This window comes from Molossus molossus, unplaced genomic scaffold (assembly GCF_014108415.1).
Source record: "Molossus molossus isolate mMolMol1 unplaced genomic scaffold, mMolMol1.p scaffold_m16_p_15, whole genome shotgun sequence".
NCBI lineage: Eukaryota > Metazoa > Chordata > Mammalia > Chiroptera > Molossidae > Molossus > Molossus molossus.
The window spans coordinates 23,351,476-23,371,843 of NW_023425350.1; positions in this window are offsets into that span (position 1 = coordinate 23,351,476).

Genomic DNA, 20,368 nt, shown 5'->3' on the forward strand with positions numbered 1-20,368 from the left:
TTAAAGGATAGTGGGTTCAACCACACAATTTCCCTCCACAATTTCCTTCCAGGATTAATGACCAGACGCTTCTGGTGAGGGGATCTTGCTGCCTCTCAAGAGAGCTCTTTCCACCTTTGTACAACTGGAGTCTTCATTCAAACCAGTACAAGCAAAAATCAGTTCGCTCTCTTCATTTCTACTCACTGGTCCTTTTCCATCCCTGAAGAAGCCTAAGAATCTAGAATAGTTCTAATCCCACTTTTATTTATTTATTCACTTCTTTTTATTGTTGATTTTAGAGAGAAAGGAAGAAAGAGGGAGAGATAAAAGCATTAATGAGAGAGAACATTGATTGGCCGCCTCCTGCATACCCGCCACTGGGGATTTGGCCCACAACCCGGGCCAGTACCCTGACTGGGAATCAAAACGGCAACCTCTTGGTACATGAGTCGACGCTCAACCACGGAGCCACCCCAGCTGGACCTAATCCCACTTTTAAATGATAAGAATTGAAATACTTAAAGACATTTGTAAAATTTAAGAGGAAAATTGTAGTGGCTAAAACACACAAATGGTTTAGCAGGAATCTCTTCTTCAGATTAATTCATTTCCATGCTACAGTAACACACTGAAGGGGACGAAGAAGATTAAGACTGGGACAGTTCCTTGATATTAATAGTTCCCACTGAAATTCGCATAATGCAAGTTTCTGGGTGATGAGGGGACAGAAAGAGAGCACAGACCCTAAAAGCCTGGAAATATGGGGCAGCCCAGGAAAAGAAGCAAAGAAGAGCTTCTCTTGACCTTCTACCCCATTGTATTCTCTTTATGACTTCATAAGGTCCGAGAGACTACCTTTCAAAAATGCCTTCTAGAATAAATCAGCCTCATTATTAGGTTATCTCATTGCAATAATAAATCAGTCAAAGGACTTGGACATAATTGCCATTCTTTTGTAACTAAGTAACCCAAGTTGATATTCTGCATTTGTTTCCCATCCAAATCCATTCTAGGTCTTTCTGTGTTCTGGTCTGTGACTCCTATAATGAGCATGACCCAGACTCACTAGTGTACTGGATTTTAGTTGGGTTTGGTCAATGAGAGACACTTACAGAAGATAAGAGGGTGGGAGGAGAAGAGATTAGGTTATCTATTCTCCCTTCTTGGGCAAATTGATTCTGGCAGAGGCTGTGATCAATCTTTTAAGTCAGTTCTTCCTCCATGGTTTCCACTAACTCTTGAATCCAACAATAAAAAGTCTTCCTCTACTCCTTTAGACCCTAGGAAAATGACAATTTCTTACTGCTGCTTTTTCCTGGGTGATTAATTTCTTATTAGTTTCCTCAACCCTGTTCTCATTTTATGAAAAGCTCCTTTAATAAATTCTCTTCAAAAGTGCAGTTGAATTTCCTTCTGTTTCTTGTTGAGACGCTGACTAACAGACAGGTCTCCATGGCTGCACCTCTGGCCTCCCATAGTGATATTTTTCTAAAAAAATTTTTTCTCCAATTTCTATTAATTTATTTTTGTTACAGATGTTTCTCCTTTTTCCCCTCTAGACACCCTCCTCCCAATCCTCCCCAACACCTCTAGCATTGTTGTCTATGTGCATTGGTTATGCATACATGCATATAAGTTGTTTGGTTCATCACATCCATCCCCCCTGCCCCACTACTCTGAGGTTTGTCAGTCCAAATCATACTCCCCTCTATGTCTCTGGGTCCACTTCATTCATCAGCCCTCCCTGTTCATTATATTCCATAAATAAGTGAGATCATGTGGTATTTGTCCTTCTCCGATTGGCTTATTTCGCTTAGCATAATACTCTCGAGGTCCCTGCATGTTGTCTCAACGAATAAGAGATCTTTCTTTCTTACAGTTGCATAGTATTTCATCGTATATATGTATGACTGCTTTTTTTATCCACTCCTCTATTGATGGATACTTGGGCTGTTTCCAGATCTTAGCAATTATAAATACATGGGGTACATATATTCTTTCTGATTGGTGTTTCAGGCTTCTTACGACCTATTCCTAGAAGTGGGATCACTGGGTCAAATGGCAATTTAGTTTTTAGTTTTTTGAGGAAACACCATACTGTTTTCTATAGTGGCTGCATCAGTCAGCATTCCCACCAGCAGTGTACTAGAGTTCCCTTTTCTCCACACCCTCGCCAGCAGTTGTTTGATGATTTGTTGATGGCAGCCATTCTGACAGCTTTGAGGTGATACCTCATTGTTGTTTTAATTTGCATCTCTCTGGTGATTAGTTACATTGAGCATTTCTTCATATGTCTCTTGGCCATTTGTATGTCCTGTTTGGAGAAGTGTCTATTTAGCTCTTCTGCCCATTTTTTAATTGGGTTCTTTGTCTTCCTTTTGTTGAGTTGTATGAGCACTCTATATATTTTGGAAATTAACCCTTTATCTGATGTATCATTGGCAGATGTGTTTTTCCAAAAAGTGGGTTCCCTTTCCATTTTGATGTTTGTTTCCTTTGCTATGCAGAAGCTTTTTAGTTTGATGTAGTCCCATGTGTTCATTTATTCCTTTGTTTCTGTCACCTTCGGTGATGTATCAGTGAAAATTCTGCTGCGTATGATGTCTAAAATTTTGTTGCCTACATTTTCTTCTAGGGTTTTTATGGATTCACAAGTCACATTTGAGTCTTTTAACCATTTTGAATTTATTCTTGTGTGTGGTGTAAGCTGATGGTCCAGTTTCATTTTTTTGCATGTAGCTGTCCAATTTTCCCAACACCGTTTATTAAAGAGGCTGCCTTTACTCCATTGTATGCTCTTGCCACCTTTGTCAAATATTAATTGAGCATAATGTTTTGGGTCATTTCTAGGTTCTTTGTTCTATTCCATTGATCTGTATGCCTGTTCTTGTGCCAGTACCAGGCTGTTTTGATTACAGTAGTTTTGTAGTATAACCCAAAATCTGGTATTGTGATCCCACCTACTTTGTCTTTCTTTTTCAAGATTGCTGTGGCTATTCAGGTCTTTCTTGGTTCCATATGAACTTTTGAAGTATTTGTTCTAGTTCTGTGAAATATGTTTTTGGTATTTTGATGGGGATTGCATTGAATCTATAGATTGCTTTGGGTAGTATGGACATTTTAATGATGTTAATTCTTTCAATCCATGAACAAGGTATGTGCTTCCACATTTTTATATCTTCCTCTATTTCTTTTTTCAATGTTCTCTATTTTTCTGCAAATAGGTCCTTTACTTCTTTGCTTAAGTTTATTACTACGTATGATAAATGGGTTTGTACTTTTAGTTTACTTTCTGTGATTTCATTATTGGTATATAAGAATGTCATTGATTTTTTGATGTTAATTTTGTATCCTGCTACCTTACCAACTTCGTTTATTACATCTAGCAGACTTTTGATGGAGTCTTTAGGGTTTTCTATGTATAATATCATGTCATCTGCGGAAAATGACAGTTTCACTTCCTCCTTTCCAATTTGGATCCCTTTTATTTTTCTTCCTGTCTGATTGCTGTGGCTAAGACTTCCAGTACTATGTTAAATAAGAGTGGTGAAAGTGGCATCCTTGTCTTGTTCCTGTTCTTAGGGGAAATGCTTTTAGTTTTTGCCCATTGACTATGATGTTGGCTGTAGGTTTTTCATATATGGACTTTATTATGTCAAGATATGATCTCTCTATTCCCAGAATGCTGAGTGTTTTTATCGGAAATGGGTGCTGGATTTTGTATAATGCTTTTTAAGTGTCTATTGATATGATCATTTGGTTTTTATCTTCTATTTTGTTTATGTGGTGTATCACATTTATTGATTTGCAAATATTGTACCAGCCTTGCATCCCTGGGATGAATCCCACTTGGTCATGGTGAATATTTTTTGGATGTATTGCTGGATTTGGTTTGTTAGTATTCTGTTCAAGATTTTGGCATCTATGTCTATCAGAGATATTGGCCTCTAGTTTTCTTTCTTTGTAGTGTCTTTTTCTGGTTTTGGAATTAGAATTATGCTGGCCTCATAAAACGAGTTTGGGAGTCTTCCTTCTTCTTAAATTTTTTTGAATAATTTGAGAAGAATGGGTGTTAGTTTTTCTTTGAATGTTTGGTAAAACTCCCCCATGAAGCCATCCAGGGCTGGGCTTTTGTTTGCTGGGAGAGTCTTGATTACATCTTCAATTTCTTTTGTTGTTATTGGTCTGTTCCAGTTTTCTATCTCTTCCCGGTTCAGTTTTGGGAGACTATGTGTTTCTAGAAATTTGTTCATTTCACTTAGATCGTCCAATTTGTTGCCGTATAACTGTTCATAGTATTTGTTAACTATCCTTTGTATTCCTGTGGTGTCAGTTGTTGCTTCTCCTCTTTCATTTCTGATTTTGTGTATTTGGGTTCGCTCTCTTTGTTTCTTGGTAAGTCTAGCTAAGGGTCCATCAACCTTTTTTATTTTTTTGAAAAAGTAGCTTTTTGTTTCATTTATGCTTTGAATTTTTTTTTGTGGTCTCTCTATCATTTATTTCTGCTCTGATCTTTACTATTTCCTTTCTTCTACTTGCTCTGGGGTTTTCTTTTTGTTTGCTTTCTAGTTCTTTAAGTTGCAAAGTTAGTCAATTACAATTTTTTCTTGCTTCTTGAGATAGACCTGTAGTGCTATGAACTGCCTCTCAGAACTGCTTTTGCCGCATCCCATAGATTTCGTGTTGTTGTATGCCTTCGTTTTCATTGGTTTCCAGGAAGTTTTTAATTTCTTCCTTGATCTCCTTGGTAACCCATTCATTGTTCAATAACATGCTATTTAGCCTCCACATTTTCAAATGTCTTTGCATGTTCCTGTTGCAATTGATTTCTAGTTTCATGCCATTGTGATCTGAGAAGATGCTTGATATGATTTCAATCTTCTTGAACTTGTAGAGACTTAGTTTGTGTCCTAACATGTGGTCTATCTTAAAATGTACCATGTGCACTTGAGAAGAATGTGAATTCTGTACTTTTGGGATGTAATTATCTGTAGATATCTATTAAATACATTTGATCTAGTGCTTCATTTAGAGTCTCTGTTTCTTTGTTAATTTTGTGTCTAGAGGATCTATCCAGTGATGTCAGCACGATGTTGAAGTCCCCTACTATGATTGAATTGCTGTCGATTTCTCCTTTGAAGTCCTCCAAAAGATTTTTAATGTATGTTGGTGCTCCTATATTGGGTACATATATGTTTATCAAGGTTATATCTCCCTGTTGGATAGATCCTTTCAATATTATGTAGTGGCCTTCTTTGCCTCTTTTTATGGCCCTCGCTTTGAAATCTATTTGGTGACATATGAGTATTGCTACCCCAGCTTTTTTCCCTTTCCATTTGCTCGGAAGATTTTTTTCTATCCCTTCACTTTCAACCTATGTGAGTCTTTTGTTGTGCGGCGGGTCTGTTGCAAACAACATGTAGATGAGTCACGCTTTTTTGTCTCTGTGTCTTTTGATCGGGGCATTCAGTCCATTTACATTTAAGGTTATTATTGATATGTACTTATTTATTGCCATTTTGGTTTATTGTGGTTATATTTTTCTTTCTATTTCTCCTACTTACATCAGTCCTTTTAACATTTCTTTTTTTTTTCCTCACCCGAGGACATTTTTCCATTTTTTGTACAGATAGAGTGGGAGGGAGAGAGAGGAAGAGACAGAGAGAAAGAAACATTGATGTGAAAGGGACACATCGAGTGGCTGCCACCACACGACCAACCAGGGCCGGGGACAAACTGCAACCGAAGTACATGCCCTTAGCGGGAACCGAACCCGGGTCTCTCCGGACCGCAGGCCGATGCTCTAACCGCTAAGCCAAACCGGCCAGGGCAGTCCTTTTAACATTTCTTGCAGTGCTGGTTTCGTGCTAATATATTCCCTTAGCCTTTTTTTGTTTGGGAAGGTCTTTATTTCACCTTCTATTTTGAATGATAGCCTTACTGAATAGAGTGGTCTTGGTTTCAGATCCTTGTTTTTCATGACCTTGATGACTTCATGCCATTCCCTTCTAGCCTGTAGTGTTTCTGTTGAGAAGTCAGCTAAGAGCCTTATGGGGTTTCCTTTGTAGGTAACCTACTGCTTTTCTATTGTTGCCTTTAGGATTCTCTCTTTGTCTTTAATTTTTGGCATTTTAATTACTATGTGTCTTGGTGTGGGCCTGTTTGGTTTCTTCTTGGGTCTCTCTGTGCTTCTTGAACTTGAATGCCTTCTTCCTTCACCAAGTTAGGAAAGTTTTCTTTCACTATTTCTTCAAATATATTCTCTAACCCTTGCCCTTTTTCTTCCTCTTCAGGGACTCCTATGATGCGAATGTTATTATGTTTCCAGTTGTCCCACAGTTCTCTTAAGCTATCTTCCTGTTTTTTCATTGTTTTTTTCCTTTTGTTTTTATGATTGGTTGATTTTTTTCTACCCTGTATTCTAATTCACTGATCCAGTCCTCAGCTTCCTCTACTCTGCCGGTTAGTCCTTCTAATGTGTTCTTTATTTCTGCTATGTCATTCTTCATTTCCACTTGGTTGGTTTTAAATGTTTCTATATTTTTACTCATGGTATTGTTGTTCTTACTCATGCTGTTGAGCTTCCTCAAGATCATGGCTCTAAACTCTATCTCTGAAAACTTGTTTAACTGCATTTCATTTATCTCATCTTCAGTAGAGGTCTCTTGTTCTTTCATTTGGGATTTGTTTCTTTGTTTCACCATTTTGCCTATCTCAGTGGGTTTTGGAGCCTGCCAAAATTTCCCTGTGGGTATTGGTGTTCTGCTGTTTGTGGCCCCCTCTACTGTGTTTGGAAGAGCATGGGAGAACCCACGTTAAACACCACTGTCATGTCTTACTTTCTTAGGTAAATTTGCACGCCTAGGAAAGGTTCAGTTATCCTCTAGCTTTTTTCCTGGAGGCTATTAGTCTCAGTTACTTGATGAGCCTTGTGTTGTAGCCCTCAGTTGAATGAAAAACTCCCTCAGGTGTTCAGTGTAAGAAATTCCAGAGGATAGGGCAGATGCTGGTTGTTAATGAGCCTCAATTTGCATTTCTCTGGCCCAGCTAGGTGGGATTAAATTTCCAAGGGAAGGGCTGCTGCTTCTCTCCAGAGCTCTGGGAAAGAGCAACATGGCCATAGTCCTGTGTGGCTGTGACTCAGCAAAAAGTCTGAGCACCCTCCAAATCCTGGGTGTCCCCACAGAGTTCCAGTCCAGTCCACCCTCCCTTTGCTGGAGCCCAAGGTGAGTGGCTGTAGCTAATTTAGTGCTCTGTCCCAGCCCTCTGTGCTGTGGAGCCAGCTTGAGATTTTAACTGCTGTCTGTGGGCTCCCAGCCCACCCTCTCACACCTTCACAGACCTGCCAGGCTTGGTTCAGTGTCCTTTTCTCCTGTCCTTGGTTATAAGGTCCTCTCCGGCTGCTTTTCTGTTGCCTTTTCCTGATGATTTGTCTTTATTTTAGTTGTAAATCCAGTTTGGTCTGGGGTCTTCCATTGGTCTGTGTAGCTTCCATTTTGGAAATCCCCTAAAAAAAATTTTTTATGTTTTTATTGATTTTAGAAAGAGAGAAAGGGAGAGGAGAGAGAGAGAGAAACATGGATGAGAGAGAAACATCAATTGGCTGCCTCCTGCATACCCCCTACTGGGAATTATGCCTACAACCCTGGCATGTGCCCAGAATGAGAATTGAATCAGTGACCTCTTAGTGCATGGGACAATGTTCAACCAACTGAACCACACCAGCCAGGGCCATACTGATATTTTTCAAATGTGAATTATATCATATCATTCTTCTTCTCAAAATTTTTCAGTGACTTCCTGTCTCATCAAGACTTCTTACAGTGACATATAACACCCCTATCAAACCAATCACAGCTTTACATAACCAATGTTTTTAACTCTCATGAAATTAAAGTACATATGATACAGCCTACCTAGATATAAAATTTTAAAAATATGAATATAATGACCCTACTGAGGAATAAAAGGAAAATAATAATAAAATAATACACATTTCAGGATCAAAATACTCATAGATGACCACACTAGAAGACAATGAAGTGTCAGAGGATTGTATCTATATATAAAACCACACACACACACAAAAAAAAAAACAAATATAAATATATTAAAGTAGCTACTCAAAGAGCACAAATGGATTACTATCAGTGACATGATTTTCCAAAATCGTTGTTCCTGTTAACAGTCCCTCAACCCCAAATCTACTCTTCACTGCCTGCTCTGCAAAAAAAAGGAGCTGTGTCCTTGAAATATTTTTTCTTTGCACAAGGTTAAGCCTTTGTGAGTAGAGGGTACAGGAGAAAGGGGATTTCCCTTCTGGTTCCAGTGTGCTGCTCTCTGCAGACTCCTGTATTGTGCTTGACTTTCACAGTACACAGTTTTTGCAGCATGGGCAGCTTCTTTAGAGCCCAATTCTTGCAGCATGATTGCTTCTCTGCAGCCGGTGCAGCTTCTTCAATACTCAGCTCCTCCAGCACCAGGTTTCTGCAGCACAGAAATTTCATCCAGTGGTCAGCTCCGCTAGTGGCACCTAGAGGCCAGCAGTTTCTCCAGCACACCTCTTAATCAGTGTATTCGCAGAATGCCTCTAAGAGACACTTCCACTGAATGGCTTTCCCCAGCCCCTGGTTTTCTGGCAAGTTCCAAAAGGGTGATTTCCAGCAAGTTCTACTGGTGCTAAACCACAGTAACTACTTTATCATCCAGTGAGTCAAGGGTGTGTCTTACCAACAAGTACTAGTTCTCAGTATCCTCCCACCCGAGGGTGGGTGGTTCTGTCTTAGCCCTAGGAATAGTGCTGATCGTTACAGCTACCTTTTCTATATTCCTTAGAATTCTCTTCTTACTAACCAGTGCCCCATTGTTCTAATTCTATGTTATAGTTAAGAATGTTTAATATTAAACTTTTTCTGTTTAACTTACCATATGCTTTTTCTCTCCTGATTGGACTCTGAACGATACAATGGTGAACAAGTCTTGGTAAAGTTCTTGAAAAAATAAAACCAATTTTGTGGTTGCATTTCTAATTCAGTGATTATAAAATGGGGCAAAATAAAAACTTTTTGTATATATGCAAAATGGAGTTAGGTTCTAGACTCAGAAAACTATAAACGATTTTTTTACTATGTGCAGGGGTGCCACTTAATAGCTGTACAGCTTGTGTACAACACAATCCTATGGGGACATCATGCTTGGCCAATCTATGTCAAAGGTGCATTCAACAATTCTGCAATCCAAAGTGTAGGACAATCCTTCACTGTGCTGAACAATCTCACTTATTGCAGTATATCTAGTATCTCTGGCCTCTGCCCATTCTATAACAGTAGTAAACCCCAATCATTGTGACAACCAAAAACACCCCAGAGATTTACAAATCACCCCTGTAGGAACAACAGCCCCCTCATCCCTCATTCCTCTGATCTCATCTCTCATCCTTGCTTCAATCGTGTCAATCTTCTTAATATCCTTTAAACAGTCCATGCTTCCTCCTTCCTCAAGAGTCTTTGCAACTTATTGTTTCTCTCCATGGAAGACTTTTAAGCTTCATGTCTGCAAATTTTCTTTCACTTTCTTCAGAACCTTGCCCAAATGTCACCTTATTAAAGAGTCTCTCTCTGGCCACCCTACAAAAGATAGAAACACCTCACCCACCTCAGTAAATCTTGTCTCTCTTATTTTGCTGTAATTTTCTTAACATAGTGACCACTGTCTATAGCCCTATATATTTTACTAAGTTACTTATTTTCCATATCTCTCATTAGCACATAAGTTCCATGAGGCCAGGGACCTGCCCTTTTGTTCACTGGTGTATTTCCATCACCCAGAACAGTGCCTTACTTGTACTAGCCATCCAATAATTATTTATGCAATGAATAGTACAAGAAAATAACTTTATTCATAATAACACATGCCCAGTAGCACTCCCTTTCCCATTTATCCAAGTCAATGAATTCAGTCATTTCACATCCCCATCCTCCTCCCATCTAAAACTTGAGTAGGATTGCACGACAGAAAAAATGATCAGAGTCAGCAAGTCGTCTTAGAATATTAGATCACACTGATGTTTCTTGCATGAGGGATGAATGCAGAGTAGTTTTCAGATGAGAAGTTGTGTGTTTCCACTAAGTTCATTTACCATGCATGTGCCCTCCGCATAGTTTCGGAAGACAGAGATACGGATAGTAACCAGGCATGGCGTGACACAAGGCACTTGACAAGCGTTACTATAGACGGATCTGTACGACCGTCTTAAAAAAACAAAGAAAACGAAATCTATTTTCCCTAAGAGAAAATAAAGCCTCAGTGACAATACGTTAATATCAGAGTGGAATTCCAACCATGTCTGACTCTAAAATCTCCCATAATGTCACCACATCACTGGAATGTGACCATTTAATATGCTGAACACAAGTGCAATTTTCTCAGAAATTTTAAGGGTCACAATTTCTGGAAAAATACCCTGGATTCATTTCTAAGATTATTTATTCCACTCTCATTAATGGATAATATTTAGAAACATTTGACAAAGTCAACTCTCTCTCATCTTGAGATGAATTATGCAAGATTTTGGCTTACCCAAGGCAAATTTTTGTTTAAAGTCAGTTTATTAACCAATAGTACCTACTCTGCTTAATGGATTGCTTTGCTGATATTATTGGCAGTTTCTACTCTGCCTAGTTAATTACTGTGTTTGAAAATAATCAATCTCTTTTGTCTTACCAGTACCAAGGCTAAGGAAAATTATGAGACAGACAGACATCTATGCTCCTCCCACCCCTTCCTTGTTAGAATCTGGTTAGATGGGAACAGAGACACAAAAAGAAGGTGGACTGCAAGGCGAAGTGCTTACTTAACAGTAGGTCTGACCTCTAAAGGTTAATAATCAGAATTCAACTAGGCCAATATCCATCCCAATAGCTAGTGTTCAACTGGCTTTGGACCATATTCCTAACCTTAAAAGTCAAAGAGGTTTTAATGGCTTCTATGTATACCCTATTGAATGTTCCCTACATTATTATTTAATCCTCACAGTATAAAGATTTACCCTTAGTTGAAATTTACAAATGAGATGTGAATCTTCTCTAAACTTAGGTATAAAGGAGCTAGAATACGACCTAAGTCCATCGGACTTCAGGGCCTGTGTCCTCGGCCGCTGAACTCTGGTTTGAGTAGGAATGTTCCATGACAGAGAGGGTAGGAGCATCGCAATTCCCAGTGCCCATCTGTGGGAGCAGGACTTGAGCTAATAGTGAGATAGAAAAGAGCCAGGAGTTGTACCTCTGCCCAAGCGCAAGACACAGCCAAGTGGGTCTAGGCTCTAGCTAAGTGTACCAGGGCTCAGGATAGGCTCCAAATTCCAGCCAGAAGCTAGAATGCTAAGGCAAGAAACACAGACTGAGGGCAAGACCCATGGGTAAATGGGAACAACGGGACTTTAAAAAGGCAGGTCAGTTATATGAGTTCTTAGGCACATCAGCCCCTGGGAACATCTGTAATCTGTGATTCCACAGGTCAACGAGTCTCATTTCATATAAGGCACTGCACACAGCATCTCAAAAGCTTCCAGGCGGAGCCATCTACAAGAACCTCACTGCAGATAAAGGATTGTGGAGGAAGACCTTCCTGCAGACTCTTAAACGTACACATTATCTATTCATTCATCTTATTTCTTAATTAATTACTATGTCTTGAGTACATGTTATATACCAGTTTTTCAAGTTTAAACTTGTAAGATCCTATCCATATATGTAACTTTGTTCATCTCTCCAGATTTGCACTTATTTTTAAAACATATTTTTATTGATTGTTTAGAGAGAGAGGAAGGGAGAGAGAGATAAAAACATCAATGTGAGAGAGAAACATTGATCAGGTGTCTCCTGAATGCCCTCCACTGGGGATCAAGCCCGAAACCCGGATATGTTCCCTGACCGGAAATTGAACCAGGACCCCCAGTCCATGTGGCGATGGTCACTCCACTGAGCCACACTGGCCACATGTGATTTGCACTTATTTTTAAGTGCCCATATTCCTGAGTTATAGTTTTCCAGGTAGAGGAAGGGAAGGGAATTCCAGACCAGAAAATAAGTGGCGTAAATAAATGGGCTGAAATCCAAAAGAGCTCTCTCTGCTTGGAAAAGGTGGGAAGTAGAATGTAGGTGCAACACAAAGTGGGAGCAGTGGTAAATGAGCATAACAACACCTCCATCTTTATTTTATTCCATGGAGCAAATTTTAGGTCAGGGAGAAAGATGATGAAGAAACAGAGGTGGTTAAGTCTTTTATTTTAGCCCTGGCCAGTTTGGCTCAGCAGTTAGAGCATCAGCCCACAGACCAGAGAGTCCCAGGTTCTGTTCCCACTAAGGGCATGTACCTCGGTTGCAGTTCATCCCCGGCCCAGTTGGGGTCGTGTGGGTGGCAGCCACTCGATGTGCCTCTCTCACATCGATGTTTCTCTCTCTCTCTTCCTCCCTTTCTCCCTCCCGCTCTGTCTGAAGATAAATGCAAAAATATCCAGGGGTGAGGATAAAAAAAAAAAAAGACTGTTATTTTATACCTCATGGAACACTTCTACCTCAGTGGCTTTCGCTTTCTAGTCCATCACATTCTCAGGGAAAATGTGCTTTGAAATCCAATCATTTCAATTGAAGATCTGTTCCAAAGAAGATGTGATTTCTGGGAGAACAACCTGGATGGATGGCTTCCCAGCTTCTCCTCCATTCTCAGCGTGATTCCTCATTCTCTTTGATGTGAATTTTCAGAACATCATTGGGTGTAACCTATATTCCAATATAAATTCAACAATCCCATCCAAACTCAAACTCAAATGTTTTAACACTATTCCTCCTTTCGGATTGGGCATGTCTTGATCCCATCCACTCACCCCACTTGAGCGTTCTCTCTGAGCATCAGAGTGGCCCCAGGAACGCTCATGGGCTGGCCCTAAACGAGAGTGCTGACCACAGGGACGGGGGCTGAGCTCCAGCACCAGCTCTGCTGTCGAAGGTGGAGAGCCCCACAGGAGGGGGCATCTACCCCCAAAGTAAAGCAGCTGTGTTTTTTCATACAAATGAATTTATTTAGGCCTTTTGGCCACAGAATAATGACAAAAAAGAGAGTATTTGTCTAGAAGAAAATGAGTTGAACTTTAGGAGAATAACAAAACATGATTATATATAAAATTATCCAACACTTGGAAATAAATGCCAGTCCTATCCTATAGTAAGCAGAATTATGATGGCTACTTGTCATTACTACTGGTAACAATATTTTTATCACTAATAACATTTTCAGGATATTAAGAATATTTATGTAATTGACTTCAACAGAGTTATAAATGAATTAATGGCTAATGTGCTATTATTTCAGTGTAAATTGGATGTAATGATTCTAATCTATAAAATAGGACTTAAACTCTATCATGATATATCTTTTTTAAGTCTGTTGCAAATATGGCAATATTTTAAGTTTCACAAAACTGGATGGGAAGGTACTACAGAGTTATAATAATCTTGTGGCTGAGATCTGGTCCCATATACTTATTGTGTGACCTTGAACTGGTCAATTTACTACCTCTCTGACCAAGCATTTTTCACCAGTAAAATACAAGAATTGAACTAGACAATGTCGCAGGTTTATTACACTCAAATTTTATGGCCAAATCTACTTTTTGGCAGCTAAAAAAGATGGGGCTAATTTTAATGCATATTGTCTGTCCTCATATCTTGCATGTAACGGATTGCAAAAGCCTAGACGCTAAAATGAAGGGTCAAAGAGATGCCATCTGCTTCTATTACCAATTACATTGTGAAGCTGCCTCAAGTTAAAAGAAAAAAATTCAGTGAAAGACAAAGGTTGGCAGGAAATGTGTTGTAAACAATATCACCCCCCCCACACACACACACACACACACACACACATTTATTGAATAATTCATAACCAGTGTGTAGTAGAAACATAATTTTAAACCAACTTTCTCCCCAAATACTTGGGTATTGCGACCTCAGTCACAAATGTTTTGGTGGTCATCATTTTGAAAACTAGTGTTTAAAGACTGATGTCTTAGATTTAAAATGATTTTATTCTTATCCATTTTTCTTTGAATCAATTTTGGTGTATTATAAATAGTTGCCACTGTTGACTGTCTCCCCTATTACATTTCACAGATTCACTTAATGTATTCTTTATCCAATGTTTTTCCATTGAAACATTTCATTTTCCTTACCAAGGAGACCTTTCACTTTTATTTAAACTGCACAAAATAGTCAACTTGCAATTTGATAAATTAATACAAGAATATTTTTTTGATTATAAGAGAAATATTACTTTGGTGATTTTCAGTCTGACACAATGAAAAGCATATTTGTTCTATTTTATTTTACTCACTGTTATCTTTTATTCTTTCTACCATTTATGATGGCCTCCTCAGATCAATTTGCTCCAATTTTTAACAAAATCATATCGTTCAAAAGTCTGTCCTAAGCAGAATGACATATAGTTATGTCTTCTACAGCCCACCACCAAGTTACATCACAAAACATTAATATAAAAATAAATTATATGCAAAATTTTGCATAGCACTGTTTCTACACCAATTACATCTAAAGGGGGCCATTCATCACAGCTATGACTCAGAACTTTGATCCAACATCATCTCAGTGATCTGAGTAAGCCCACCTGAGTCCCTTCTCCCTTTCGTTGTAACGGCCTCCCCCTGACACCCCAGGGGGTTCCTTGGCAGCGCTCCAGGCGGCCCTCTACGCTTTCAGAAGAACACAGCGCCATCCCCGTATCTTCTACAAAGGAAGGGCTTCCAGCAGTTGTTTGATTTTAACAGGTAGTTAGACTTGAGGCCATTACACATAGAAAGTTCGCCAGTTTTCTGAGATTCTATGACCATTCAAGTCGTGTCGGTGTCCCCTCCGCAGAAGCCGTCCCTTGGTTCCTCAGCTGTGACAGGGACTTGACCTCTCATCTGACCGGGAGGCTCCGTTACAGAGCGAGTCCCAGACTGGGAATCGTGTCCCCTTCTCTTCGTGGGCTGTCGGGTGTCACCTGTGCTGAGGGACACCCTCTGGCTAGTCAAACCAATGAAGCTGTGTACACAGTCCATGTCTCCTGTCACTCGGCCTGAAACACATCTATCTGACAACTGTCATAATTAACCATCGTGGAAAACTCTTTTTACTGGCTTAAAAGTATAATGTGTTGAATTTTTTTAACTTTTATTCATTCTTTCATTCATTCAGCAAATCATTGCTGAGAGCTCACTACTATGTGTAGGTATTGTTCTAGGTACTCTTTGAGAACTTGAGAATGGACTATATCATGATAATAAAATGACTAAAAACAGTATTTTCATGGGTTTTTTGTTTTTGGTTTTTTTTTTGGTTTTTTGTTTGTTTGTTTGTTTTTGCCTATTTAATCCTATGAGTTACAATATTCTTCAATGCTACAGTTTAAGAGTAAGTTCTTTTTAAAGGCTAAAGGACAGACTTACGGATAAATGGAATAGATATCTACCTGAAAGTTTTCATTTGAGCCCACAGCCCACCCCCATCACCCCCTTGCGCTTATTGCTTTCGCTCTTTCTCTCTTTCATCCTCTGTCATATTCCTAAGGTTTCCATTGATATTTCTCACTTTATGACCAGAAACCTACTGCCAATGACCAATGTGTCACCAGAGATAAGTGCTACGCCAGTCCCGTTCCACTCATCGTCCACCTCAGTTATTTACTGCTTTGGTGGAGTCAGTTACCACCTCACTAGTCACTCACTGGGTTGTTGTGCCAGCGGGGTCCTGGGGAGGTGGGCACTGAGATGGAGCTGGAAATGCCAGAGGTTTATTGAGCTGTGAATGGGGTGCTAACTGCTGTTAACTATGCTGTTAGCATTGCCACCGCCTTCTCTGTATAACGTATTAACATTTAAGAGTTTTGAAAATTAGAGATAAAAATAAATATACTAACTACAATATATTAACTCCTCAACTCTTATTAGTCATTATTGCCATTAACATTGTTGCTGCCCTGGCCGGTTTGGCTCAGCGGTTAGAGCATCAGCCCGTGGACCAAAGAGTCATGGGTTCGATTCTGGTCAAGGGCACATACCTCAGTTGCAGTTTGTCCCCAGGTCTGGTCAGGGTCGTGCAGGAGGCAACTAGTCAATGTGTCCCTCTCATGTCGATGTTTCTCTCTCTCCCTCCCTCCCACTCTATCTGAAGATAAATAGAAAAATATCCTGAGTGAGGATTAAAAAAACAAAACAAACAAACAAAATAACTTTTTGTTGCCAGTTGTTTTATTGAAGACCTGTTGACCTGCTTCAGATTTGCCCCAGGTTCCCAGGGCAGGGCTGCTGGGGTGGACACAGTCTAGCTGAGTGTATAAGGCAGACTCCGGACGAAACTCCCTAACTCCACATCCCAACTCTGCCACTTACGAGTTGTGACATTTTAAGTCAATTATTGAACTTCTCGGTGCCTAAATTTTCGAATCTGCATAAGAAGGATAACAGCAATACCTACTTTCCTAGGTTTGGTATAGGAGTTATATTTGGCACAATTGCCAGTCACTTAGTAAGTGCTCACTAAATGCTATTAGCCCTTAAAATTATTTTTCTTTATTATAGAAGTAATACAAGTTTATTTCAAAACTAGAGCTTTCCTAACTAGAATTATACAAAAAAATTAAATTTGTTTTACATAAAAAGACTAAATGCTTTGCAGTTGGCACACTCCCAAATGAGGGGTCTGTACTGCTGAGCCAGACAAAATTCTATGTAGCTTTCTACTCCTAGTATGTTCCCAGCACACGGGGTGGGCAAAAGTAGGTTTACAGTTGCTCATATGAAAAATAGTACAATAGCCCGGCTGGTGTCATCCCATAGACTGAGAGGTCCCGGTATGAGTCCCAGTCAGGGCACGTGCCTCAGTTGCAGGCTCAATCCCCAGTGGAGGGCGTACAGGAGGCAGCCGATCAATGCTTCTCTCTCACATCGCTGTTTCTATCTCTCTCTCGCTTCCTCTCTCTCTAAAAAAATAACAAATTTTTTTAATTTATAAAAAATAATACAATAATTAATAATACAAGAGTTTACTCTGTTTCACATACTCACAACTGTAAACCTACTTCTGCCAGCCACTGTATTATTGAAATATTTTTTACTGATTTTTTAATGATTATCTCATAGGTTATCATAAGGAGAAATCCTCTATCATGTCCACAGATTCTGAAGTTACTTTCTGCTTGTTCCCACTCATGAAGCAAAAGTGCACATGATGAACTCAAAGGCAAAAACTGTTCATGTACTTTATCCCTTAGTCTGTGTTTGTAGATTTGATTCCAGATACATCCTCAGACTGTATAACATCTGGTTAAAAGCATTTCCAGTGATCTAGGTCTTTGGCAACACATTGACAAAACTGGATGATTGATTGTTCCCGACATTTTTTTTAATACAGATGTTTGGATTTCCTGGAAGCCTGGCCCAAGTGTTGGTTTGTTCTTGGAAAGCTATTACAATTTGAGCATCTTTACATTACATAGAACTCTGTTTGGTAAACCTACTCAGCAAAGTGTCCTATACACTTAAGCTCACAAATGCTACTTGATTTGTTATTCAACTGAACTGTTCGTTGAGAAGGTTTGGAAGGATTCTAGAGATGCTATATGATAGCAACAAGACACAAAAAAATCAAAAAACAATTACTAAATAGCACTTACACATTTTAGATACAGACTCCAGTCATTCATAGAACCACCTCAAGGCCTGAAAAGACATGGGAAGTTATTCTTTTATGGGTGAATTGTGTTCTGAATGCCCAGGTGGTAGTTAGAATGAGAGAGTGTGTGTGTGTGTGTGTGTGCGTGTGTGTGTGTGTGCGCGCGCGCGCGCACGTGTATTTGTGTGTGATATCCTGTTGAGTTGGCTCCAACTCCTGATATTCCTGTGAAAGAGTCATATGTCCTGTCCTCCACAGACCTGCTCAGCTCCTGCAGACTCATGCTTATGGCCTCTTCGATGGATTCAATCAATCTCATGTTTGGTCTCCTTCTTTTCCTGCTGCCTTCTTTTTCCCCAGCATTATTGTCTTTTCCATTGAACCCTGCCTTTTCATGATGTGCCCAAAGTGGGACAGTTTCAGCTTTATCATTTTCCCTGCCGTGATGTTTCAGGCTTAATTTGCTCTAGGACCCACTTGTTCATCTTCCTGGCGGCACAGGGCCTCTGTAGATCTCTCCTCCAACACCGTATTTCAAACCAATCAGCCTTCTTCACTGTCCAACTTTTCCACCCGTACATAGTAACGGGGAACACAGGAGTGTGGATGATCCTGGCTTGGTCTCTAATGATGCGTCTTTACTCTTGGTGACCTTTCCTCGGTCTTCCATTGCTGCCTCTGAGTGAGTCTCAGCCTTCTCTTCATACTTTTGGTGGCAATTTCGGTTTGAATTTATGACTGAACCAAGGTAAGCAAAATCTTTAACAACTTCAATGTCTTCAGTATCTATGTTAAAGTTGTGTGTTTCTTCTGTAGTCAGGATTTTTGTCTTCTTGATGTTCAAATGCACTCCTGCTTTGTCGCTGTCTCCTTTCACTTTTATCAGAAGTTGTTTCAAATCATGGCTACTTTCTACCAGTAAGATGGTGTCATCAGCATATCTTAAGTTCTTGATATTTCTTCCACCAATTTTCACTGCTCCTTCCTCTGAGTCTAGCCCAGTTGTATTATATGTTCTATGTGCACATTGAATAAATAGAGAGAGAGAATGGACCCTTTTCTGGTAGCCCCTGCCTATAGGAAACCATTCTGTCTCTGTGTGTTCTGTCCTGACAGTGCTTTCTGTCCACAATGCAGGTTGGGCATCAGGACAATCAAGCAAATAGACACGCCCATTTCTTCCAGAGCAACCCATAGCCTTTCATGATCCGTGTAGTGAAAGGCTGTACTATAGTCTATAAAACATAGACTAACCTTCTGAAATTCTATGGAGCGCTCGTGTATCCAGTGAGTGTTTGCAATTAGATCTCAAGTGCCTCTTCCATTTATGAATCCAGCTTGAACATCCAGCACTTCTTGCTCCATGTAAGGTAAAATGTTGCATCCCCTTGAGCATCACTTTACCTGTGTGGGAAATTAGAGCCATGGTCCTGCAGTGACTGCACTCGGGGGCATCCTCTTTCTTGACTATTGGGATGTATTGAACACTTCCAGACTAGTCTGTTCCTTCATTTTCTAAATTTGTTGACATAGTCCTGTTAGGATTTTAACAGATTCAGTCTCTGTGGCTTGACCTAATTCTATAGCATCCCATCTACCCCTGGTGATTTATTTCTTTCCTATACTTTCAGGGCAGCTTTCACTTTACTTTCTAGAATTATGGGTTCTTCTTCATAGGAAGCTTCCTCAAAGTTATCTGCCTTCTTTGGTCTCTTCTGTGTGGATTTTCCGTATACTGCTTCCCCTTCCCTTCTATTTTTTCCTGGTCTGATAATGTGCTTCCTCCTTGGTTGTTCAGCATTTCTAATATAGATTTGAATTTGCCTCCTATTTCTCAGCTCTTCTGGTAGAGGTCTCTTATTTTTCCACCCTGTTGTTCTCTTTTATCTGCTTACATTGACTATTGTAACAGTTCTCTCTATTTCTATGTGTAGCCCTTGAAAAACTACATTCAGTATTTGAACCCTGCTTTACTTGCCTTTGATTTTTTTTCTCACCTGTCTCTAACAACTTTGAATGTTTCTTCTGTCATCCATCTCAATTTCACTTTCCTTTTTACTTTCGGCATTGTCATTTTCTATTCTTCCCTAATAATATTTGTAGTTTCAGACCACTGTTCTTCTGGTTCTTAGTTCTAAGTTTAACAGTGCAAATCTATTTTTTATGTCAACTTTAAATCTATCATGAATGTTACTTACATTATATTTTGTAACGACAATTCCTTTAGTGGTCTTTAACTTTGCTCTAACGTTTGATATTAAGAGTTCGTGGTCAGTACCACAATCTGCTCCTGGTCTTGTTTTGGCCAAAAAAATACCATTTCTCTATCTCTTGCTTCCAATTAAATAGTCTGTTTGATTTCTACATTGGCCATCTAGTGATGTTCATGTATACAGTAGTCTATTGGTTGTTTGAAGCATGTGTTTGCAATGAACAAGTTGTTGGCTTCTCATAAAGACACAAGCTGATCTCTTTCTTTATGTCTGACCCCTAGCACAAATTTTCCCGTAACATTTAATTCTGCTTTATTTCCTACTTTTGCATTTCAAACACTTACAACTATCAATATGTCTTATTTTGGTCTGTGTGATCAATTTCTTCTTGGATACTGTGCAAAAGCTTTCAATTTCAACTTCTTCAGCCTCTGTAGTTGGAACAAAAAC